At 33.6% G+C, this 26584-nt stretch overlaps 2 pseudogenes across 1 annotated transcript; both read left to right on the plus strand.

Annotated features, from left to right (window-relative positions):
• The first annotated feature begins 1210 nt into the window (after window positions 1–1210).
• LOC143614848 (protein S40-4 pseudogene) lies at window positions 1211–1660 on the plus strand (annotated as a pseudogene).
• Window positions 1661–21157: 19497 nt separating this feature from the next.
• On the plus strand, window positions 21158–26384 carry LOC143614845 (vacuolar fusion protein MON1 homolog; annotated as a pseudogene). The gene is made up of 13 exons (XR_013150360.1): window positions 21158–21493; window positions 22506–22562; window positions 22853–22932; window positions 23577–23648; window positions 23745–23784; window positions 23873–23974; window positions 24075–24196; window positions 24362–24494; window positions 24575–24903; window positions 25043–25339; window positions 25436–25527; window positions 25618–25682; window positions 25790–26384. The product of XR_013150360.1 is annotated as a vacuolar fusion protein MON1 homolog (transcript).
• The last annotated feature ends 200 nt before the right edge of the window (window positions 26385–26584 follow it).

A 26584-nucleotide genomic window follows, 5' to 3' on the forward strand; every position in this document is an offset into this window, starting at 1 on the left:
GGGAGTCTTGTTCGTTTTTTAAACTGGGTATCGGTGAATCCCAGTGGGCGATTATTTACTGCACTTGCCCCAGCTTGGGTAACTGGGGTAGTGTTCGTAAAATTTACTTCACTTGCCCCGGCTTGGGTAACCGGGGTGGTGTTTGTAAAAACTGTGTTGCCGGTATTCCCTCCAGTAGCTGGGGTTGTGGTTACCGGAGTTTCTTTAACCATCTTTCTAGAAGTTTGAAAAAACTGAAAAAACTCTTTTATGCAACTACTTGCTGCAATTACGCTGCCACAAATAACTTTATGACAAATTCATTTTGAGGGAGGTTTACTTTACGACCAACCGATATACTTGTTTTTGGACGGGTATGAGGGAGACACACTTGTGTAGACCTCACAAGAGTGTCTCATCTTATTGGGCTAAGGGACAATGAGATTGTAGCGTGACAGGCTGCGTTGAATATTGCGTCGGGTAAGGTTGCTAAACACGAGAAATCTTATATAGAGAATCAACACATGTTTATTTACTCTGTCTTTGACACATTTGGTTTCTTAGCCCCAGAGACTGTTGACCTTTTGAAAAAGGTTTAACGGGTCGTGCATGGTAATTTATCGGCCCCTAAGAACCAAACTTTTTTTAGTAAGATTGAGTTTGAAATCCAAAAGTGGGTTCCGACGCATAATATTGTCCATTTACCTGCTACCTCATTGTAATCGTTTGAATGTTTTTGATATAAGCGTACGATAAAGAAAATAATAATAGGATAAAGAGTGGTAAACAAAAAAATTATAAAAAGAATTAATTGAAAAATGTAAACCAACAGAAGATAAAAAATGAAAATGAAAATGGGTCACGACTCACGATACATTAGTAATAAACTAATGATATGATTTTCAAAAAGAGTGAACCGGTAAATCGGATCCAGTAGCAACCGGTTGTGTAGCATATTTACAAGGATATTACCTAAAAGATAAGACGAAACTTCAACTACACCTTAAACAATTAATAATCATCCCTTAGTCACCACAATCTTTTAATTCATTCGTAAATTTCCTCCAAAAATAAAAACCGCGTCCTTATTAATATTTTATTATCCAAAAAAAAAAAAGAATAAACCTTATCCACTATCCATTCAATCCCTATATAAACAAACCAAATAACCCATCAACTCTTCCATTCTAATTCTTCTAATTCATAATATTAATAACAATAAAATAACACAATGGCGGCATCAAACACCTACTTCCTGACCCGTTATCTCTCGGGCGAGATACCCGGATCCACCGGACCCGATTTCGAACTGGACGAATCGGACGTGTGGAACGTGTTCGTGTCGCCGGAGTCACGTAAACCGGTGCCGGTGACACGGGTGTCGAAGCGATCGGCGGTGAAGAGCCGGCCGGTCGGAGGAACTCCGGCGTCGGTGCCGGTGAGTGTGCCGGACTGGTCGAAGATATTGAAAGATGGGTATACCCAGAATCGGAGAAGAGACAGTGATGACGATGAAGAGGATTATAATTCCGGTGAAGAGTGGGTCCCACCGCATGAGTATTTGTTGAGGACGAGAATGGCGTCGTTTTCTGTTCAAGAGGGAATTGGAAGGACGTTGAAAGGAAGAGATTTGAGTAGAGTTAGGAATGCGATATGGAAGAAAACTGGATTTGAAGATTAATATTTGATTTAACAATTTTTATTTTTGTTATTAGTTGGCCCTGGTATGTTGATCCTTGGTTTTGTGGATTGGCATTGGAGGTGAGTTGGTAGTGATATATGATATTAATATTAATAATAATAATAATAATTGATGTAAAGTTTCTGAATTTTTGAAATGATTTGGGAATTAGTTTTGATCAAGTTTGAAAGTGTTATTGTATGGTATTTGGATCCGGGGTATATTATTAGCAAACGATATTAATTGTTGTGAAGCTAACGACTTCAACCAGATAAATGTGTAATCCAGGTTTTTTTGGTGTTTTGTTGTGATTTCATTATATGCATCTAATTGAGTTCCGTTTAAGAACAAAAGAAAGAGAAAAATCTGGTTGCATTCTAGTTAGGTTTTATTCTAAATTAAACACTTTCATTTAGGTGTTTTTGTTTATTATTAGTAATGACAAACAGATGTGTATGTCGTCGTGAATTAGAGAAGAGGGGAGACCATATGCAAGGGGTCTCAATCTTTACCTACTCAATTATCTATTCTCTTTATATGTATTGTTTATAAAGTGGTTTTAAAGTATTTAAAAGAAATGCGTCCAGTTATTAGTGAACCTCAGGTGGTGTGCGCGATTTGATTATATAACCATGAAATGCTTATAACAAGTTGGTAGAAGCTTAAATGAAACTCAGGTAGTGTGCGCTATTTGATTATATAACCATGAATTGCTTCTAACAAGTAGGTATAAACTTACATAAAAAACACTAAACGCCATATAGTGTTAAACTTACACCGTGCATCCTTTAATTTAAAATATTTTTTATTCGTTTGTTATGATTTATAGAACCTATGATATCCTTGAAACACTCATTCATTCAAACAGTAAACAAGAGAAAAAAATTCTAAAAACACATGCATATATTGATTAGATTATCTGTTTACATTGACACATATATACATGCAGGATTGAACTAACGCGTCCTTCTTTAAAACGTTGTATCCCTACTACATATTTAGTTTCTTACATAAGGACTCCATACTCTATTAATACACTAAACATACTCTTTAATATTTACATATCCAACTCACAACTTTGTACCAAACTTGATCACACAATTAAGACCAACATGAATGTGAATACTTTAATAACTTATAGGATAAAAAATGTAAATACTTCCGTATTACTATTCCTGTAAATGATGTTGATAAGTTTAGTTTGAAACTATTAAAGTGACCATATAGGTAAATAGCTAAGATTTTGAATTGTTAAGATTATATGAACAAAAGGAATATTGGATTTTAATAATCCCTATTGAATGGTATTGGCCGATAATAATCCCTATTCATTTTATCACCACTGGTGGTCCCAAATTCAAAAAAGTTGGCTCCCAATGGGTCCCCGTTAAAAAAGACTTAACGACGTTATACTTTTTTATGAATTTCAAACTAACTTTTTAGGGCTATTAATCGGAAGGAAGATACGAGTCGAATGATATAAAACTTAGCTCCAAACAATGATCCAAACGACTTGATTTTGGTTGATTGTAATTTTAAACACCCTAATTGAAGCATTGTTTCGTCATTTTGAAGCACTGTTTCGAACTAAGTCTTACATCAATTGACTCGTATCCTCCTAACAATCAAAAACCTTAAAACATTGGTTTGAAATTGAGAAAAAACTATAACGCTGTTAAGTCATATTTAACGGGGGACCATTGGGGGCCAACTTTTTTGAATTTGGGACCGCCAGTGGCGATAAAATAAATAGGGATTATTATCGGCCAATACCATTTAATAGGGATTATTAAAATCCAATATTCCATAACAAAACGATAATATGTTTGTTAATTTAAAAGGTTAATTAATAATTTCTTGAGACTGTTTAGATATGGCAGAGACCTCAGGAAGAATAACAAGATAAGATCCATCTTGATCCGAATATCCCATGTTGTTTGAACATCTGACCAAACACATCCATCCCTTATCCGTTTTATCATATGTGCCCGATTTTGAGTTTTACAATAAAAGAGAGTTTCAAACAACTAAAGTGATTAAATAATTACGGAACTTCCTTTTAGTTTTATTTTAAGTTTGGTTATAATTAAAGTGTTAAAAGCAATGTTGTAAAAATCGCTAGTCGGTGGTCGGGCGGTGGGGTGGGGACTAGTGATTAGTCGGGATTAGTCGAGATTAATCGGGATTAATCGGATCAGACTTTAGTGTATATTTTTTAGTTTTATACATATACGCACACTTTTTTATATGTAATTTTCAGTTTTATACATACACAAACATATTTTGGCCGGAAATTGGCTAGAATCTCACAGAAAACCACTAGTTTTTGCTGCAATCTCGCCAAAAATAGTTGATTTGGGTCGGAATCTCGCCAGAAACCACTGATTTTAGTCGGAATCTCGCCGAAAATCGTCGATTTTGGCCAGATTTGACTGTTAACCGATTAATTGACCGACTAGCCCAAAATTAATCAGTGAAGTGGGGACTAGCGATTAATCGGGAATTAATCGGTGACTAGTCGGGATTTTTGCAACACTGGTTAAAAGGTGTCAAAGTGTATGTGTATATATAATATACAGAATATGGTCCTCACCGTCTCTTTCTTCAGCATAATTGTCCCCTTCAATCAATCAGCCATAGCTGTTTAGGTTTAGGTCCCCTAAAACCAATAAAGGAGGAGAGTTATTAAAGATTCAATTTTAAAAGCCTCCATGTTTTGGCCCAAGTGCCGTCCTTGTGGGTTAAAATTGACATCCAAATTGTTCCTTTCCTACATTAACACCGGCATCGATGTGAATTGACTAGTTCAAATCATGGGCCAAAGGGTTCTTGTCTTTCGGTACCGGTGTGTTGAATAAAACTTTGTTATTTGTTATTGAGAGGGTCTAGGTCCTGTAAAAATATGTGTGAGCCAGTAGATTTATAGAATGTGTGAATTATCATTTAAAAAATAAACATTTAAATCACAGAAGAGTCATTTTAGGGATCAGAGTAAAAAGTCAAGGCGTTTTTTTAAATCTACACTTTTATGCTTTTCAGGGAACGTCATTAATAAACTAATAGTTTTATAGTTGCAAAGTTAAAAAAACAGAATTAAGTGTATATGTATGTTTAGTAGAAGCTTATCTTTTAATCATACTATACCCTTTTCAATCGAAAATCTTAAAAAGTCTTACAAACACACGATATACCAACATTCACATCATTACCACATATTTTTAAATACTTGTTTTCTCCCGACCCTACAAATGCCTTGTATATCCTTACATTTCCTTGTATATCACTTTTTACATTTGTTTTTCATAATAATTTTTTAAAATGATACAAATTATCTATATAAACTTAAATGAACTTAATATAATAAATGAATACATTGTTAGTAAAATAATTTATATAAATTAAATTATCTATACTATATATAAAGCATGAGTGGGGACCTCTAAATTTTAAAAGGTATCAAACTCAATGCTTTATTTACAACACATAATTCATCAAAAATATAAAAATTAAGGGTAATTAAGACTTTTCATTCCTTTAAAATATACTTATAATTTTGGTCCCTCAACTTCACTACTTTTTCTTGTAAATTTAGATAATAGTTACACATATGCCCCCTAATTCAAAACCAACTACCCCTCGATTTTTTAACGGTCATATCTTTTCACACGTCAATATTTTTCTTAAAATAACTACATCATAAAAACGAGTATTTTATTCTCTTTAATTTGAGTATGATATTGCTATAGTTTTTTAATTTTAAAAATTTAACATGTTACGCGATTATCGTGTAGAACTGGTAATAGGTCGAGTCGGGTGAGCTTGGGTCATTTGCAAAAGTGGACTAGGGTCAGAACAATTCGATACAAAAAAATGGTTAATTTGGTTCGGGTTCGAGTAGACAGGGGCAGGTCAGACCGATGTCGAGTCAGAACGGGTTTAGGGCCAAAACGGGTTGGTTTACAAAAGTGATTTATTTGAAATTACTGTATATTTCGGGTTTGCTTCTTGTTTTTCGTCATCGATTACGCAGATGTCTTTGTTTACATGAACCGGGACCGATAAACGTGTGTTCAGGACCACGTAACGCACATAACCAAATATTGGTAAGCGCTCAGCATAGCGCCCTACACCGGTAATCGTTATGAATTACACCCGTAGTGTTGGTTAAGCGTGTTTTAATGTCAGTAACGTGCATTCGGGGCCGGTTACGCGTGTTCAGTCTTCGATTACACGCAACTGGCTTTGCACGAGTTACGTGTCAAATTTCAGGCTACGTGCACACTGTCATCAGATGGCGTATGTACTGGCACATACTATACGTTCAATGTCGAGTTACGTGCACACCCCCGCTGCATTGCGCGGGCACTCAGCTAGTTATTGTATAAAAGAAGAGTTTAGTAAAGTTATATAAATCAACCTGCAAACCGACCCAATGTAATACGGGTTGATCAGGTTCCGGGTGATGGTATTCGGGTTGTGCGGGTCTCAGATTACGCTTGTTAAATTTTAAATATTGAACATGGGCCAACAGCTAGTAATACCAATTAAGAAGTGAATGGGGTGACCCAATTGTTGTCTTGGTATCAAATTATGGCCCAATTATTTCCTACACTACACCATAGAGGTGCACTAATCGGGTTTTCTAAATACCCGGGTCCGGGTATGACCGGGTACGGGTATGACCGGGTATTGGTAATAGTCGGGTAGGGTTCGGGTCGGGTATTGTCTCTAAAAATCATACCCTATGCATCGGGTTTGGGTAGGGTATAGAACCGGGTATTCTAAAACCGGGTAAATACCCTATTATCGGGTATTGAAAAAACTCTATTTACGAGTTTTTTCGGGTTTTTTTCCGGTATTTTTTTTATATAGATTGGATTTTTTAAAAGTTTACACTTTTTAGGGGTATCATTCGGGTATTTTTAAGGTATTTTTCGGGTATACATCGGGTATTTAAAATACCCAGTTTCGGGTATTGGAAAGCCTCGGTTCCGGGTTCGGTATTACCGGGTACAAATCGGGTTTTCGGGTATTGCCGGGTACAAATCGGGTTCGGTTCGGGTTCGGGTTTTAGTGCCAAAATGCATACCCTATCCGTACCCTACGGGTAGGGTCGGGTTCGGGTATTAAAAACCCGGGTATTAGAAAAACCGGTTCCGGGTATTTATTTCGGGTCCGGTTCCAGGTTCGAGTTTTTTGTGCACCTCTACTACACCATACTATTTGAAAGCATAAGTTTAAAACAAACGATTTGGACTAGTATTTTTTAAACGGTGAATTTCTTTTTAAATTTTGTCATCTATAAGACTTGAGCCAAACACCTTCCAAACCCTATCATCCTAAAATGTTTTAAAGACTTTGCCTTTGGCAGTGAACCATCAACCAATTATTTTAATAAAACTAACGAATAGATTGCTGGTTTTCTTGTTCATCTTGTAATTATAGCAGACCCAAGGATCAAGTCAAGTTTAAGTCGATTAGACACAATATTAAATGTCGTATATTCTAACCGATCGGTAATACCTCACTTGGATTCAGTCACCTATTTACTAGATGAAGCTAACATGACACAAAGTGTATTATATCAATCAACGTGGTATCAAAAACACCATTGCTTGCACTTATTATGAACCCTAAAATCCAATAATCTATCAGTTCACACAGATTGATTAATTAAATACACTCGGTCTTCCATGACTTCAGATTCCAGTTCTTCTTTATCATCATTCTCCGACGATCAGACTTAACGGTATTAGTGAGGTCAGGTTTAATTGCAAGTGAAATGAAACTATATGGACGGATATCACAAATTTGAAACTATTGAACTAAAATCACATATTTAGACAAACCAAAAGACGAAAACCGCGATTCACTCTTTATTTAGCATATGAGTTTGGAAGGCCTTGAATTACATAATGTTAATTTTTAAAAGGTTCTATTCCAATTTCAAAAATAATTCTATATTCTTTGAAACACATTCCATGAACCAAACGGTCCATTAAACTTACAAAAATAATTCGTTTTCTGTCTCAAGTTCTTTTAAACTTACAAATATGATTAGAAAATGCAACTAATATGAATTCATAAAAGATGATATGAATCCCGGCAACATCCATAAATGCAAGCAATTGCTATTGTTTTTGTGATTAGGCAACTCAACAAATTATTTATTCTAATCACATGACAATTGGCAAACTCTACAACTAGCAACGGAAATGAAGTCAAGATTTCAGTTATATGTCCTCAAATATTAAAAATATCAATAATGTAACAACTATTACACTTAACCCTTAGTTGGTAACTTAGTATATTCTTATTCCATTGTTAATCTTGTAAGTTATATATGCAACTTTTGAACTTAACAGAGTAATAGCAAGCAGATAGAAGAAAAAGTATTATGTGCATGCTCATAAATTAGCCTAAACAACCAACATTCTGAAGATGAAGACAAAATGTAAAAAAAAAACGGTTTAATAAAAGTCATGAAATTGACTTTTGTAGAGACAGAAAGTTGGCAAGTCATGCAGGTCGAGTAATAAGAAAAATGGGTTAAGGTCAAAATACGTAGTGTTTACGGTTTGGATTGGGTTGCCTCTTTTACCCATTTATCCCGTTCCATTTTAGACTAATTATCCGTTTCAACACATATATCTCAACAGGTTATCCTAATTGGCCATGTCTACCCATTTTCTTTCATCTTGGTGCATTATCATTCTTGTATGTTGGATCTGTTAACAGTCTACCATGAAGCTAACTGAATTTGAAACAGAATATGCAGCAAGTGTTAAGTAAGCACATATTTGATAGGCATGTAAGCTTAAGCTTTAACTTAGAGGAAGTTGCTTTTTAAGTAAACTGTATAATAAAGGAAATCAACAATAATAAATCAAGATAAAGCTTTCTATGCATACACCTGGTCAAGGTTTTATAGCACCCGAGTAACCAGGACTAGCAAGTTTGACCATTTACTTTTTGGATTGATCGGTTCGGTTATGACGTGTTAAACACATCCAAAGAGTATTTACAAGTTAGCGTATCATACAGTTAATATTTGTTGAAATTATATCGACTCCTTTGCCAAAACTTAACGCTTTAAATGTCCATTTTGCACGATTAGCTTATTAACATGATATACTTTGTCAAGATCTATACTGTTACAGCAAGTATCAATATGCATATAAACATTTATAAATGTGATTTGTCAGAAGGGTGTGATACCTTACTAGAACAAAAGTAGATGTTTTTACCTTCGACAATAAATTTCAACACCTTACTCGTATAAAAGAGCTTTCTATGAATCAGTTCCACCTCAGTAAGCTCTTGAGCTTCAAAAGCATCTACAACAACAGTAACCTAAACAGCCTTCCATGACTAATACCCTCACTAGTTTAAAAAAGCGATTTACAAATTTATTCTCTTTTTTAAAATGTGGTTTAACTATGAACTATAAACCAAAACAACCACAGTTCATATACTAAATTAGTGGCCTGTGCATCTGCTTAATGCTTAGCCATTCAACTACAAAAAAAATCTAGACAACACGTTGTGACTTAAGCAATGTTGAGTTTCCACATATTTAAAAAACATACTGATGCAGTCTGCATAAGGTTCTTAAAAAAATGCATGAAGGAAAATATTAATCCATTACCTTTTTATGCTTGTCAAACACACTTGGCCTTCATCCCACTTCACACATTTCATTTTTTAGACTACTTTCCACTGCAAATGAAAGAAAATCCTAGGTCACCCTTCAGCCAATTCAATCTCAAATGGTCAAAAAGTGCCACTGATAGAAACAGATAACGAGTTCATCATTCAATAACATTATTTCTAAATAAACAAAATTCTGGAATCCAATGTACTGGACTTTTTACCAGCAGAATTTTACAAATTTAATAAGATTAAAAAAATGAATAATTTAGAAAAATAGCAGTCAAGAATAAAGATCTAACAACAAAACATCACAAAGAACGAACTTTATCAAGAAAGTAATCCACGATAGATTCGCAACCTTTGTCACCGAATTAACCGCAAAGTACAAAGAAAAGTTGAAATAGGTGTTTAAGTTCCCTTGTAAATTGTAATGGCATCACAGGTTCTCGAATGTAAGTTTAATACGATTATGTCGAAAAAAGAAAACTTGGGAACACAATGCAGTAGATTTTTTTACTAGCAGGAGTTTAAAAGTTTTTAAGATAAGCAGAAAAATTTATGAAAATAGCATATTCAAAAATAATAATCAAAAAACAATATATAACACAGAAAATTATCAAGAAAGCAATCTATGACAGATTCACAACCTTTGTCACCAAATCAACCACAGAGTACAAGCCTCAAAACTACAAAGACATGTTGGAATAGGTGTTTAGGTGTTATTGTAACTGCATTCCTAAATCTTAACGAGTACCTTTGTTTGTCAAATATATGCTTCATAGCATTTAATGCACTAGCTGTTTCAGCTTAAGTAGCTCCAAATTCCAAAATGAGGCTGAGAACGGTCATAAATACTTAGCGTTCAAGTATTATTGCAAATACTACTTCAGAAAGCATCTGTTTTCTTGAACAAAAAGAAACTTAAGAAAGCTTATACGTTCTAAAACACACCAGGTGTCTTCCAAACCATTCATCCCACTTGACACATCTCATTTTAAACCATTTTCCACTAAAAATGAAATATACAAGTCCCCTATCAACAAGCAAATTTATCCTCAAATGGTCAAAATTACCACCAGATATCAAGTTTGTAGTTTGATAAGATTATTTCTAAAACGGTAAAACTCAGGAATACAGCGTAGTGGCAAGAGAACTTCACAACTTTTATATAATTAAAATAAAGAAAGACTAAAAAAAGCAGTCAAAACGAAAAAGACAAAAACAGAATACTAGTTTAATATAATTATTTTTTAAAAAATTAAAAAAGAAACTCGGCAATACAATGTAGTGGGCTTTTTACCAATAAAACTTTACGATTTTTAAAGAAAATTATTAAAAAAAAAGCATAGTAAAAAATTAAAATCTAAAAACAGAATAACAAAAGAACTTAAATCAAGAAAGAAATCCAAGTTATCGTAACAACCTAAGTAAAACCCAAACAATCGCAAAGTACAAGCCTCAAAGTACAAAGACAAGTTGAAAAGGGTGTTTAGGTGCCTTAGGTAACTTCATTCATAAATCTCGAATGTAAGTTCATGTAACATATCATACTAAACAATCAAACCAGAATATATCAAAATAATCATAAACTCAAAAAAAAAATATTATGAAAATAACAGTCAAAATCATCAAAAACAGAATGTACAAGCACAAGCCTCAAGTAACTGCATTCCGAGTTCTCGAATGTAAGTACAATCATGTAAAATGGGCAACACAACAAAAATTATAAAGTAATACAAGACGTATATAGATAATTAGGTTAAGCATTAACCAGATGCACAGTCCACTTATTATAAAACAGTCAAAACCACAAAGCTATTACGTTAGATCAAAAAAATTCCATTACCAATGAGACTTCCGAAGAAATTCAAATAAAGACAAACCTTTTGAAAAACACCTTCCTCCCACGTCATGAACTCCACAAGATTTTCCTCAAAAACCAGTTAAGAATTCGAAATCTGACTGGTTAACATATAATCCTATATAAATTCTTAAGTATTCAAGGGTTGCAGTAAAAATTAGCACATAATGCTTACATCTAAGAGGTCAAATAGTTTTAACTAAAATAAAAAAGGATCAAATTAGAGATGAGCTCAGTACGGGTAACAAAAATCCCTAAGAATGGATACCGGTAACAAACGCAAAAACTCAAGAAAATACTAGTACCCAGAATCAATTGCTTGTCCCTAGATCAAACTCTCAAAGACCACTTAAAGTACTTCCGTTAATAAATAATCTAGACTAGAAGTGCACAAAAAGGTTTAAAACTCAAAACTAAACGAGTCAACTGGTGTTTCATTTAATAAAAAATTGCAAATCAAATAACGATGCCTTTTACGTTAAATCATTTTAGTGACCCATATAAACACATAAATTATAAATTGGTAACCGAATCGATAAATCCAAAAAGTAACACATATTATCTCTATGATACTCTACCTTCAATGTCACCTGTGGATATTTTTCTTTTAGAATGTAAATTGCATTAGAAGTAAGACTAATTAAGAAACACAAATATTAGTAGGACTTCCTAAGAAATGCAAATAAACACAAAACCTTTTTATGCTTGTCAAACACACTAGGCCTTCATCCCACTTGACACATTTCATTTTTAGACTATTTTCCACTACAAAGGAAAGAAAATCCTAAGTCCCCCTTCAGCCAATTCATTCTCAAATGGTCAAAAATGCCACCACTAAAAACAGATAACAAGTTCATCGTTCAATAACATTATTTCTAAATAAACAAAATTCTGGAATCCAATGTACTGGACATTTTACCAACAGAATTTTACAAATTTAACAAGATTAAAAAAATGAATAATTTACAAAAATAGCAGTCAAAAATAGAAATCTATAAACAAAACATGACAAAGAACGAACTTTATCAAGAAAGTAATCCACGATAGATTCACAACCTTTGTCACCAAATCAACCACGAAGTACAAATAAAAGTTGAATTAGGTGTTCCCTTGTACTGGCATCACAGGCTCTCGAATGTAAGTTTAACACGATTATGTCGGGAAAAAAAAAGAAAACTTGGGAACAAAATGCAGTAGATTTTTTACCAGCAGAACCTTAAATTTTTTTAAGATTAAAAACAGAAATCTATGAAAATAGCATGTTCAAAAATAATAATCTAAAAAATATATATAACACAAAACATTATAAAGAAAACAATCCATGATAGATTCACAACCTTTGTCACCAAATCAACCACAAAGTACACGCCTCAAACTACAAAGACATGTTGGAATAGGTGATTAGGTCCTCTTGTAACTGCCATCCTAAATCTTAAATGTAGTTCAGTTACCTAAAATACCACAAAGCTATTATATTTGGTCACAAAAACTTCATTACCAAATAACAAAAGTTATAAAAAGTACATAGTAAAAAAATCAAAAATAGAATAACCAAAAAAACTTACATCAAGAAAGCAATCCAAGTTACTATAACAACCTAAGTAAAACCCAATCAACCGCAAAGTACAAAGACAAGTTGAAAAGGGTGTTTAGGTGCTCTAGTAACTGAATTTCAAAATCTCAAAGTTAAGTTCAGTCACGTTAAATACCATAATAAACAGTCAAAACCACAAAGCTATTACATTAAAACGAAAAATTCACATTACCAAAAAACCAAAAAAAAAAATAAAAAAAAGTCATAATAATTTGTTTTTGTAATAAGCCTATTTTAATCAAGGGTACCTTCAAGGTCACCCCTGGAAATTTCTTTTCATATGCAAACTTGAATATTTATAAACAGTTTTCTTAGTTCAAGAAATTGCTCCTGCGAGCCACCCGAGAAAATGGCATTACTTGTAACATTGGACAAGAAGTTCATCTGGATTTATAAGTAAACATTAGTAGTAGGATTTCCTGAAAAATGCAAATGAAGAAAAACCAATTTAACAACACCTTCCTCCCAAATCATTAACTCCACAAAATTTTCCTCAAAAACCAAGTTAGCATTAGCAATCTAATTGGTTAACATATAAACTTTTAAAATTCAAATATTATACTAGAGTTGTCAATATATGCTTCATAGCATTATATAAACAAAAACATCAAAAAAAAAAAGAATAACAGAAAGAAATTACATCAACAACGCAATCCAAGTTACCATAACAACCTTAGTAAAACCCAATCAACCGCAAAGTACAAGCCTCAAAGTACAAAGACAAGTTGAAATGGGTGTTTAGGTGCTTTAGTAACTGTATTCCTAAATCTCGAATGTAAGTTCAGTCATGTAAAATATCATATTAAACAATCAAACCAGAATAATATGAAAGTATTAATCATAAAACCAAACAAAAAAAAAATTCAGAAAATAACACAGTCAAAATCGTCAAAATTAAAATATCAACAGAAAAAACTTTATCGAGAAAGCTAGTACATTAGATATCAAATAAAAAAAATCACATCACCAAAAAATAAAAGTTATAAAAATTACATATTCAAAATCATCAAAATACAATAACAGAAAGAACTTACAATACCAAGAAAGCAATCCAAGTTACCAAAACATCCTGAATAAACCCAATCAACCGCAAAGTACAAGCCTCAAAGTACAAAGACAAGCTGAAATGGGTGTTTAGGTGCTTTAGTAACTGTTTTCCTAAATCTCGAATGTAAGTTCAGTCATGAAAAATATCATAGTAAATAATATAATACGAAAGCGTATAAAAAAAATCATATAACCAAACAATAAAAAATTATGAAAATAAGAAATTCAAAACCATCAAAAATAAAATATCAACAGAACGAACTTTATCGAGAAAGCTATTACATTAGATATCATATAAAAACAAATCTTATCACCAAAAAACAAAAGTTATAAAAATTAAATTGTCAAAATCATCAAAAATACAATAAAAGAAAGAACTTAGATCAAGAAAGCAATCCGAGTTACAAAAACATCCTAAATAAACCCCAATCAACCGCAGAGTACAAGCCTCAAAGTACAAAGACAAGTTGAAACAGGTGTTTAGGTGCTTTAGTAACTGCATTGCTAAAAATTGAATTTAATTTCGGTCATGTAAAATATCATTAAACAATCAAACCAGAATAGCATTAAAGTATATCAAAAAAATCAAAAAACCATAAAATAAAATAAAATAAAAAAATGAAAATAACACAGTCAAAAATAGAATATAAACATAAAGAACTTTATCGAGAAAGCAATCCAGACTACAATCACAGCATTCATCACCCAATCAACTGCAATGTACAAGCCTCAAAGTACAGAGACAAGTTGAATTGAATTTTGAAGTTCTCGAGTAACTGTGTTCCAAGTTCTTGAATGCAAGTTCCATCATGTAAAACGGGCAACACATAGCTAATAAAAACATCATTATCATAAAATAGTAGAAAACATATACATATATATAAAAAAATTAGGTTCGTATTCCTAAATCTTTAATGTAAGTTCAGTCATGTGAAAAAACATTTCAAACCATTAAAACCACAACACTATTACATTATAAAACAAAAAATCATTACCAAGAAACAAAAGTTGTGAAAATTATATAGTCAAAAACATCAAGAAAAGAATAACAGAAAGAAATTACATCAAGAAAGCAATCCAAGTTACCATAACAACCTAAGTAAAACCCAATCAACCGCAAAGTACAAGCCTCAAAGTACAAAGATAAGCTGAAATGGGTGTTTAGGTGCTTTAGTAACTGTATTCCTAAATCTCGAATGTAAGCTCAATCATGTAATATATCATATTAAACAATCAAACCAGAATAATACGAAAGCATATCAAAAAAATCATAAAATCAAACAATAAAAAATTATGAAAATAAGACATTCAAAACCATCAAAAATAAAATATCAACAGAACGAACTTTATCGAGAAAGCTATTACATTAGATATCAGATAAAAACAAATCTTATCACCAAAAAACAAAAGTTATAAAAATTAAATAGTCAAAATCATCAAAAATACAATAAAAGAAAGAAGAAGTTACATCAAGAAAGCAATCCAAGTTACCAAAACATCCTAAATAAACCCCAATCAACCGCAGAGTACATGCCTCAAAGTACAAAGACAAGTTGAAATGGTGTTTAGGTGCTTAAGTAACTGTTTTCCTAAATCTCGAATGTAAGTTCAGTCATGAAAAATATCATAGTAAATAATCAAACCAGAATAATATGAAAGTATATCAAAATAACCATAAAACCAAACAATAAAAAATTATGAAAATAACACATTCAAAACCATCAAAAATAAAATATCAACAGAACGAACTTTATCGAGAAAGCTATTACATTAGATATCAGATAAAAACACATCTTATCACCAAAAATCAAAAGTTATAAAAACTAAATAGTCAAAATCATCAAAAATACAATAAAAGAAAGAACTTACATCAAGAAAGCAATCCGAGCTACCAAAACATCCTAAATAAACCCCAATCAACCGCAAAGTACAAGCCTCAAAGTACCAAGACAAGTTGAAACGGGTGTTTAGGTGCTTTAGTAACTGCATTGCTAATTCTTGAATGTAATTTCGGTCATGTAAATTATCTTATTAAACAATCAAACCAGAATAATATTAAAGTATATCAAAATAATCATAAAAACAAACAATAAAAAGTTATGAAAATAACACAGTCGAAATCGTCAAAAATTAATATCAACAGAACGAACTTTATCGAGAAAACATATACATATATATAAAAAAATTAGGTTAGTATTCCCAAATCTTTAATGTAAGTTCAGTCATGTGAAAAAACATTATATACCACTAAAACCACAAAGATCTATTACATTAAAACAATAAATCATTACCAAGAAACAAAAGATATGAAAATTATATAGACAAAAACATCAAAAAGAAAAGAATAACAGAAAGAAATTACATCAAGAACGCAATCCAAGTTACCATAACAACCTAAGTAAGACCCAATCAACCGCAAAGTACAAGCCTCAAAGTACAAAGACAAGTTGAAATGGGTGTTTAGGTGCTTCAGTAACCGTATTCCTAAATCTCGAATGTAAGTTCAGTCATGTAAAATATCATATTAAACAATCAAACCAGAATAATATGAAAGTATATCAAAATAATCATAAAACCAAACAATAATAAATTATGAAAATAATAGTGTCAAAATCGTCAAAAATAAAATATCAACAGAACGAACTTTATCAAAAAGCTATTACATTTGATATCAGATACAAAATCTCATCACCAAAAATCAAAAGTTATAAAAACTAAATAGTCAAAATCATCAAAAATACAATAAAAGAAAGAAGAAGTTACATCAAGAAAGCAATCCAAGCTACCAAAACATCCTAAATAAACCCCAATCAACCGCAGAGTACAAGCCTCAAAGTACAAAGACAAGTTGAAATGGGTGTTTAGGTGCTTTAGTAACTGCATTGCTAATTCTTGAATGTAATTTCGGTCATGTAAATTATCTTATTAAACAATCAAACCAGAATAATATTAAAGTATATCAAAATAGTCATAAAACCAAACAATAAAAAGTTATGAAAATAACACAGTCGAAATCTTTAAAAATTAATATCAACAGAACGAACTTTATCGAGAAAAGATATACAAATATATAAAAAATTAGGTTAGTATTCCTAAATCTTTAATGTAAGTTCAGTCATGTGAAAAAACATTATATACCATTAAAACCACAAAGATCTATTACATTAAAACAATAAATCATTACCAAGAAACAAAAAATATGAAAATTATATAGACAAAAACATCAAAAAAAAAAAGAATAACAGAAAGAAATTACATCAAGAACGCAATCCAAGTTACCATAACATCCTAAGTAAGACCCAATCAACCGCAAAGTACAAGCCTCAAAGTACAAAGACAAGTTGAAATGGGTGTTTAGGTGCTTTAGTAATCGTATTCCTAAATCTCGAATGTAAGTTCAGTCATGTGAAATATCATATTAAACAATCAAACCAGAATAATATGAAAGTGTATCAAAATAATCATAAAACCAAACCATAATAAATTATGAAAATAACAGTGTCAAAATCGTCAAAAATAAAATATCAACAGAACGAACTTTATCAAGAAAGCTGTTACATTAGATATCAGATACAAAAATCTCATCACCGAAAACCAAAAGTTATAAAAATTACATAGTTGAAATCATCAAAAATACAAAAAAAAGAAAGAACAACTTACATCAAGAAAGCAATCCAAGTTACCAAAACATCCTAAATAAACCCCAATCAACCGCAGAGTACAAGCCTCAAAGTACCAAGACAGGTTGAAATGGGTGTTTACGTGCTTTAGTAACTGCATTGCTAATTCTTGAATGTAATTTCGGTCATGTAAAATATCATTAAACAATCAAACCAGAATAATACTAAAATATATCAAAATAGTCATAAAACCATAAAATCAAATAAAATATGAAAATAACACAATGAAAATCATTAAAAATAAAATATCAACAGAAAGAACCTTTTCGAGAAAGCAATCCAGGCTACAATCACAACATTCATCACCAAATCAACCGCAAAGTACAAGCCTCAAAGTACAAAGACAAGTTAAAATGGGTGTTTAGTTGCTCAAGTAACTGCATTCCTAATTTCTCGAATGTAAGTTCAATCATGTAAAACAGGCAACATGTAGCTGATAAAGATCATAATTATTACAAAGTAATAGAAGACATGTAATATATATATATAAAATTAGATAGTAACACACTGATAATATGTATGAGAGTTTTCCAGAATAAAAGTATGAAAACAAAAACACATAAAAAAACAATTTCCTTCAGTTAATTATTATTAAAAATATCCAATTAATTTAAAAACAAATTATCACAAACCCTCAAACCTACACCTCCGTGAATGAATAATTAGATGAATCTGGTAGACATATAATATTAATATAACAAAGGAAATTGTGATGATAATGTGAAATTGAAAGAAAAAATAGATAAACCTGGTGGTGTCGATTGAAAACCCTAAACTTCTCAACGCAATAGGCGATGCAGTAGTACGTATAATGTCGTTTGATTAATAAACCCTAAACTCCCGATTGTTGTATTTTCGAATCGAAAGAAACCGTTCAGATTTTTTTTGGGGTTTAGGGTTAACGGGCGGTGTGATTGGTATTTATAACAGTGCGCCAAGACCGTTGGATTTCTTTGCAACCAAGTTTCAAAAAAAAAATTATTTATTTTTACACGATAAATCTGCTATTTGACTCCCTTCTGGAAAATAACATCGCGAGATGGAATAACCACTTAAAAAGAATTTGCGAACTTTGACTCCCTGTGTTACTCCGGCGGGTTCTTCAGACTCCTGCCGTCAGTTGACCCGTCGTTGACTGACCAAAAAAGGTTGAAATGACTATTTTACCCCTGAGCCTTTAATTAATTCTAAAACTAATAATCCAAATCGTGTAGAGGGTGGGGTTCGAACCGGCGACGTCTTGGTTAACAACAAACAAAACAAACCATTTGAACTAAACTAATGTTTGTTATAACTATATAATATAAATATATATTACCACTTTATAACTTCATCAAAGATTTATCATCATCATCATCTCCGGATTTTATTAATCCAAAAATCCAAGTTCATCATCATCATCATCTTCAGATTTTATCATCATCATCATCACCATATCTTCAACATCTCAAGTTCATTATCATCTCCATATTTACAAAACAATTAAGATATAAATATCAATATTCATACAAAAATCCAATAACAACAAATATGACACAAGAATTAATAATTATTAATAAATTTTTTAAAATATAAAAACAAAAAAATTAAGATATAAATCAATATTCTTCCCTCGGAATCAAAGTACCATTTGTAATCACTCCAGCGGAATCTTTTACCACCAGTGACAGGAGAAACGGGTGCGACGGGGGTGGGCTTGCAACGGGTTGGAGGTGCGACGGAGGTGGTGGCTTCCATGGATGCCGTGGTGGTGGCGTTGCAAAAGGTCGATGAAGACACGAACGTGGGTGCCGTGGCGGTGGCTGCCGTGACCGGAAAAACGAGATGGCCGGAATCCATGGTGGCGGTGGCTTCCATGGCGACGGCGTGGTGCCGGAAGTTAGGGGTTTTGATCGGAATGATTTATGGGTGCGGTGGTTGAATTATTGAAGCGATTGGTGGTGGGATTTGAGAGATTTGAGGGTTTGAGTGATGAAATCTAGGGTTTGAGGATTTGAGTGATGAATTCTAGGGTTTGAGGATTTGATTACTTGTTATGAAATTGATGATGAAGATGATGATATTGAGAGGGATTACTTGGTGGTGGGTTTGAGGATTTGAGGTTGTTGATGATGAAGATGAGATGTTGATAAAGATGAGATGATGAAGCTGATTATGTTATGAAGATGATGAAGCTGCTGATGATGCTGATGATGTTATGAAGATGATGTTATTATTATTTCTATTTATTATTATTATATTATTATTATATTTATTATTTATTATTTATTAGAAGATTACTAAAATACCCTTAATATGTTGGTATTATTACTAAAATACCTACGGTCAACTGACGGTAGGAGTCAGAAGAACCCGCCGGAGTAACACAGGGAGTCAAAGTTCGCAAAATCTTTTTTAGTGGTTATTCCATCTCGCGACGTTATTTTCCAGGGAGACAAAATGCAGATTTCTCTTTTTACACTATGTGTGAAAAGGTTAAAATTGTCACGTAACCGTAGGGTAAAAGAATTAAGCGGGTGTTCGTATAAACAAACAAAAAAATTAATGCCGCTCGTATAGTATAGTTTGTTACAGAAAAAAATAGAATATTTAGAATTAAAATAACGTTTTTTCGGTCGGTATAACCCGGACGTTATAAAACCTAATGACTGGCTTTGTCGGTAAAACCCAAGCGGATACGTTGGCAAGTTGGCATGCACTCGGTTGGTATCTGCTACGTTCGTTACGGTATCAGGATTAAAAATTAATAATAATAAATTCATTAAATTAAGGATTAAGCTAAGTATTAGTCAATTATATACACCCTATTTGATGACGGACATTCTAAACGATTAGGAGCATTCGTGGTATGAGTAAGAAAATATTGGCCGAATAACTAATCCGCAATACTCCACTTGGAGGATAAGTTTCGGACACGTCCAGACGAACGAAAGAAGCTAAATGACACCTCACACTGTGGAAGATGAACCAACAAACAATAAAAAAAACGTCGGATACAACCATTTGGACAAGAAACCAAGGACCAACAGACAATTCACAATGAAACAATAAAGATGACCGTTAAATTGCACCAAATCACCATATGTTCCTATGACGTACAAAAAATCAAATAAACGAAGAATATATGTCAACTCCAACAAACGAGTGTGATAGCCTACAGCCACCTGACATAAGGGACAACAACTGTGCCACTGTTACGATGAGTCCTTACTCCATACAAAGCATTTAATGTTATGCCAGGTAAAGGCCTAAGAAAAACTATAAATACTGAAATAGTGCTTTAAATATTGTTAGCTGAGGCATAAACTCCTTGCATTCACTTCTACCAAAGTAGTTGCTCTCTTTCAACAAAATACTTACTCTCACACTAGAGTCGGGTCATAGGAGCCCCCGTTCATGTGAGGAGACTAACGGTGTACTTTAGTGTGTAGTTTCAGGTAAAAAACCCGAAGCCGGAAAATAAAAACAAGTAATCCGATTACTAGACTAGACTAGATCTGAAGTTAACGTGACACAACTTGATGTGACGAGACTAACCGTGTATTTTGTATTTGGGACGAAATAAACTTGATCAAGTGGGATCAAAAACCCCATTGCTTACACTTATGAACCCTAACATCCAATAACCAACCAGTAGAGATTAATTAATTAATTAAAATTCCATGACTTCAGATTCCAGTTCTTCATTATCATCATTCTCCGACGAAGAAGAAGAACCTAATAATTCTTCGGATCATCATCATCATCAAATCGGTTCAATCGACTACTCGCTTGACGCCATTGAAAACCAATTGTCTTCAATCGCATTCAACAATTCAATTAACGAACAAACACAAACACCCTCCGTTGCTGCTGCTGATGATCATCATCATCATCACACGGAGATTGTCAATGGGCCACCAACGAAACAAACTGAAACCCAAATGCCAACCGGAGCTCATGATGATATTCAGGAGATAGGAGATAATAATAATATTATTAAGCGTGATGGTGGAGAGGTGAAGAAACACTAAGTGACCCCGGCAGATTACGGATAATCTTAGGGTTAAGTAGATGTTTTCCACGAGGGTTAGGTCCGGCAAAGATGGTTATTCTTCTGATGACCTGCAAAACAGGCACCGTGAGCTCGTCACTGAGAAGGGGGGTACCTCCTTGTGCCACCCTCCGGCGTGAGAATCAGACTAGATTGCTCTGAATATAAATGTATATTAAGAGAAATAGCTAGAGCAGATAAGATATGTGATGGTATCAGATAGTATATGATGAGATAATGTGATAATACCAGATGATGATACCGTTCCAAGGTGTTGGAGTATTTATAGCCGAAGGTGGGTTTCCAAGCAGGTACAGCCAGCTGTATAATATTCCTTTTCTACCAACTGTGGGCTACGCACGTGCCATGCTGGTGGTTGGTGGGTAGGCAGCGGCTGATAGTGACATGGCCGGCTGTGTACTATTCCTTTTCCACCAACTGCAGGCTATGTACGTGCCACGACAAGGGTTGGTGAGTAGGCAGCGGCTGATAGTGACATTAAGTACTAGAGCGTGCTGCTCGTCGTACTGTTGTCAGTGAGCTGTCACCCTGTGATTGGTTCATGGGCTGCTTTGGTCAGATCTTGTCTATTTTGTCCATACCTTGGCAGGTATAGTACAAAAGATCCTCCAGAAGCGTACGTACTGGCTCATTTGGGCGGGAGTATTCCCGCCTTGCTCATTCCTTCTTCAGGTGACATTACTGAATTATTGAGAGTTAGTGCCCTGTGCGTGTAGCCTTACTATTAGTGCGGGTAGCCTCCGCTGATAGCTTGTATCCGCAGCTGCGGGAACAGGCGGGGTACTTCACCATTGGGAGGCTTTTCCTGCGGGAACAGCTGGCGTATGCGCGTAAGGTCTTCATCTCTCTGAGCATGGTGGGTCATGCGGAACCAGTTGGTCTTTGCGCAGACGTCCCTCTTCAAGGTGAGTCTTGCGGGTCCAACTGGGCTCTGCTGGGACCTACCTCTTCAAGAGGTGTTGGATGATTCAGTTCAATCACAGTGGGTTCCTGGTAAACGCCATCTTCATGAGGTTAGTTTACTGTTATTATTATTATTCTATCATCAGCATTGATCACTAGGCATTGTTTGATGCTCATAATATGTTTGTAGGGTTTAGATCAAATACAAATGAAATTAACCGTGAGAATCAAGTAGAGTAATTATATATAGAGTAATTACATAATTACTCTACTTGTATATATATAATTACTCTACTTGATTCTTACAATTAACACATTAATTTCATTTGTACGTTAAATTTCCCGTATGTTTGTATATGTAATAAGTTTTAGTTAATAATAGTGAATAAAGTAATTGCAGGATGATGGTTCCATGTCTTGGAGAGAAAGAAAGAAACACTTATTTGTGTTGAGCAACTCTGGAAAACCGATTTTTTCTAGGTACGCGTTTGCTTTTAATTATTGTTAAGGGTTGTAAACGAACCTCACATGCGGCAGGAACTTTGTTTATGTTCGTTTGATGAATTAATGAACATGAACAAGGAATTTCGTTCTATTAACCAAATGAACAGAGGCCGTGTTTGTGAACGATCGATAATGTGTTGGCTTATGTTTGTTCATTAAAGGTTTTTAGTACTTCTTAATGAATTTTCTGTTCTTAACATATAGATCTAACCAGAATTATTAACTATAAAATGAAAATATATACGAGTATTATATGATTAATTGATATTTAAAATTAACGTATGAATATGAATGCTAATTCAAACACCAACACAAACTTGGTAGCTGGACCGAAACGTTGGGACTGACCATTCTCAGTTAGCCAAATCAAACAAAACATTGTTTTTGTTCGTTTTTGTTTGGGACGCGTTTATGAACAAGTTGATTTTCTTAATGAAAGAACACGGATAAAAAGTTTCGTTCGGTTTGATGTTTATGAACCGTTCGTTTGTCCGATAAAAGCTTAACAGAAAAACATGAGCAAGGCCTTGTTCGGTTTGGTTTGATTTATGTACAGCCCGTTCTATGTGGAAATAAATGTTGCACTCACTTATCCAACCTTCTTTTGAATCAACTTCCAGATACGGGGATGAACACAAACTAGCAGGATTTTCAGCAACTCTGCAAGCTATTACTTCCTTTGTGGAAGATGGGTACTATATTAGCATCCATTGTTTTGTTATTTATTTGATTATCTTTTTAAAGATTAATAAGTGTCTACAACGGTTTGCTTCATCGTCTCGTTTCAGAGGAGACCATATTAAGTTAGTCAGGGCAGGAAATCACCAGGTGAGATATATTTTTTCACTGAATATATCATCTTATAATCTTACCTGCAACTCAAATTATATGTAATCATGATTCTTGTGGTGTACAGGTAGTTTTTCTTGTGAGAAAACCATTATATTTAGTTTGCATAAGCTGTACGGATGAGCCTTATGAGTCACTAAGGGGACAACTGGAGCTTCTATATGGTCAGGTAGGAATGTATGTTGCTTCCCATCAATCTGTTTAATGTTTTAATTTAATTACGTTCTGATTATCATTATAAGTTTATAATCACTTGAATTTTAATGCAGATGATACTTATTCTTACGAAGTCGGTGAATAAATGTTTTGAAAAGAACCCTAAGTTTGACATGACACCTTTGCTTGGAGGCACAGATGTTGTTTTATCTTCTCTTTTCCACTCTTTCAGTTGGTACGTTCAGCTTCACTTAATGATAAGTACATTCATGCTAAAGTTTGTATCAAATCTTTGGACTTCATGTTACGCAACTACTATTAGAAATGTGAAGATAAGTTTAAAATAAATTGATTCCATATTTCCAAGTGATTAGAATCCTATGCCAACTGTATGATTCAGGAATCCTGCCACTTTTCTTCATGCGTACACGTGTCTTCCCCTTCCTTATGCAACAAGGCAAGTTGCTGCTACGGTATTGCAGGATGTTGCTGATTCGGGTGTCCTCTTTGCAATGCTGATGTGTAAACACAAGGTCCTGTTTTGCAACAACGAATGTGTTACTTTTTTTCATCTGGTTAAGGTTACCATTTTTGAACCAACTCTAAAATGCAGGTTATCAGTTTGGTAGGTGCACAAAAGGCAGTGCTTCATCCTGATGATATGCTGCTGCTTTCTAACTTTGTCATGTCAACTGAATCTTTTAGGCAAGTGCAAGATTCACTTATTTGCCTATGTTCATTTTTTGATGTGAGTTATATCTATATATACATACTTCAATTGAGTTATTGATACTGACTACTGAATTCTTTGTGGTGTCAATATTTTTTGTTTATTAATCATTAACACCGAATATGTATGTTAATATGTATGTGGCAGGATGATACGTATTTAGTTTTGTTAACGTCAAGTTCTGATGCCTTCTTTCATCTTAAAGATTGCTGGTATGTATTTGTCATATTTGGTTATCTCAATACTGCGACTTGTGGTTGCAATAACCTTTTAGTGTTTGGTCTTGTAAGAAACCTTTTGCTGTTCCTTTTGGGCATGTCCTTTTTTCTAGAGATTCTAGTTTTTTTACAGGATACTTATTGAAAAGGTTCTCTTGAAGAATAATGTTCTAAGTGAAGTTCAGAGATCCTTGTCGGAAGGTGGTTTGCATGCAGAGAAATTACATATCTACCCCTCAACTCGTTCTGAGTCTTTACATTTGAATGAGCCCAGACCAGCAACTGTACCTCCAGAAAGATCACACGAATCAGTTTTAGGTATCGGTGGTCCACCTGGACTTTGGCACTTTATATATCGTAATATGTCCCTGGATCAATATGTATCTTCTGAATTCTCATCTCCAATTACCAGTCATCAACGGCAGAAAAGGTAATTAGGTCATATAAACACGTATAACACAATTTCTTGTCCAAAATTATATCCACCAGATCAGCTATGAATAACTATTTGGTTTTGTGTTTGTAGATTATACAGGGCGTATCAAAAGCTATATGCTTCCATGCATGATAAAGGAACTGGACCTCACAAAACTCAGTTTAAAAGGGATAATGATTATGGTATCTTCAGCCACTTGTGAACTGTTTTCTGATTATTCAATAACACTTGAATTTTTGTTGCTATATATTCTACGGGTTCTTATATTACAGTTTTACTATGCTGGGTCACACAAGATTTTGAACTATATGCAGCGTTTGATCCACTTGCAGACAAGGTTAAGATCATTAATACCGTTTTTGGATTTACTCGCTAACTTGATCATTTTATGTTCATGTTTGGATTTAAAATAATTACTTATTAAACCTTCTTTCGTGTTTGCAGGGTTTGGCTATAAGGATATGCAACCGCGTGTGCCAGTGGGTGAAAGATGTGGATAACGAAATCTTTTTGCAGGCCGGAAGCCCTTCCATCTGGTGATCTTTGATCTCAGTTATTTAACTTGTTTGTTACTGTTTTGTAGAACCAAAAACATCTCAATTCTTTCTATATACAACCTTCCATTGTATCATCAATATATTCATTATTCTCTCTTACCTTATCTACCACAAAGTCCACCTATGAATATGTTGTGCTTGTTTCCTATGCAAAAATGGGCCATTTGTGAAACTATAGACTATAGAGGATTAGAGGTTGATAAAGTGATGTTAAGAAAAAAAGATTGGGCTGGGCCTGTTAGTTGTCAACCCAGAGGGCCCAAGGGGCCTTGGATATGGTTTTATACTTTTATGTGGTAAACTGAAACTATATGAATTAAATTTAAATCATTATGGTGGTAGTTGAGGTAGCAAATGCTATTTAATATGCCTTAATTTGGTCAAAAAGAATGAGGCATCATAAAGCACAGGATAATAATCAATCAGAATGACTTCATTTCTTACAAAAAACCGAAGAGTAGTTGATCAGTATGCATCATTGGTATCAGGCTAGTATGTGTATACCTCATAACAATTGACCAAATTCAGAACAATGTACAACTGTTACAACATAAGATACAAGTACTCAGCTTTGTTGTTCTGGAGTGTGGCCACTTCCACTCTGGTAATAAAACTGAATTATACAGAATTGAATGAAGCTGATCCACATATGAACAGTCTATCACACTATAAGTACTGCTGA

The sequence above is a fragment of the Bidens hawaiensis genome, unplaced genomic scaffold, assembly GCF_021521415.1.
Source record: "Bidens hawaiensis isolate Kalapana, Puna unplaced genomic scaffold, B.hawaiensis_p1.1 tig00041212_1, whole genome shotgun sequence".
NCBI lineage: Eukaryota > Viridiplantae > Streptophyta > Magnoliopsida > Asterales > Asteraceae > Bidens > Bidens hawaiensis.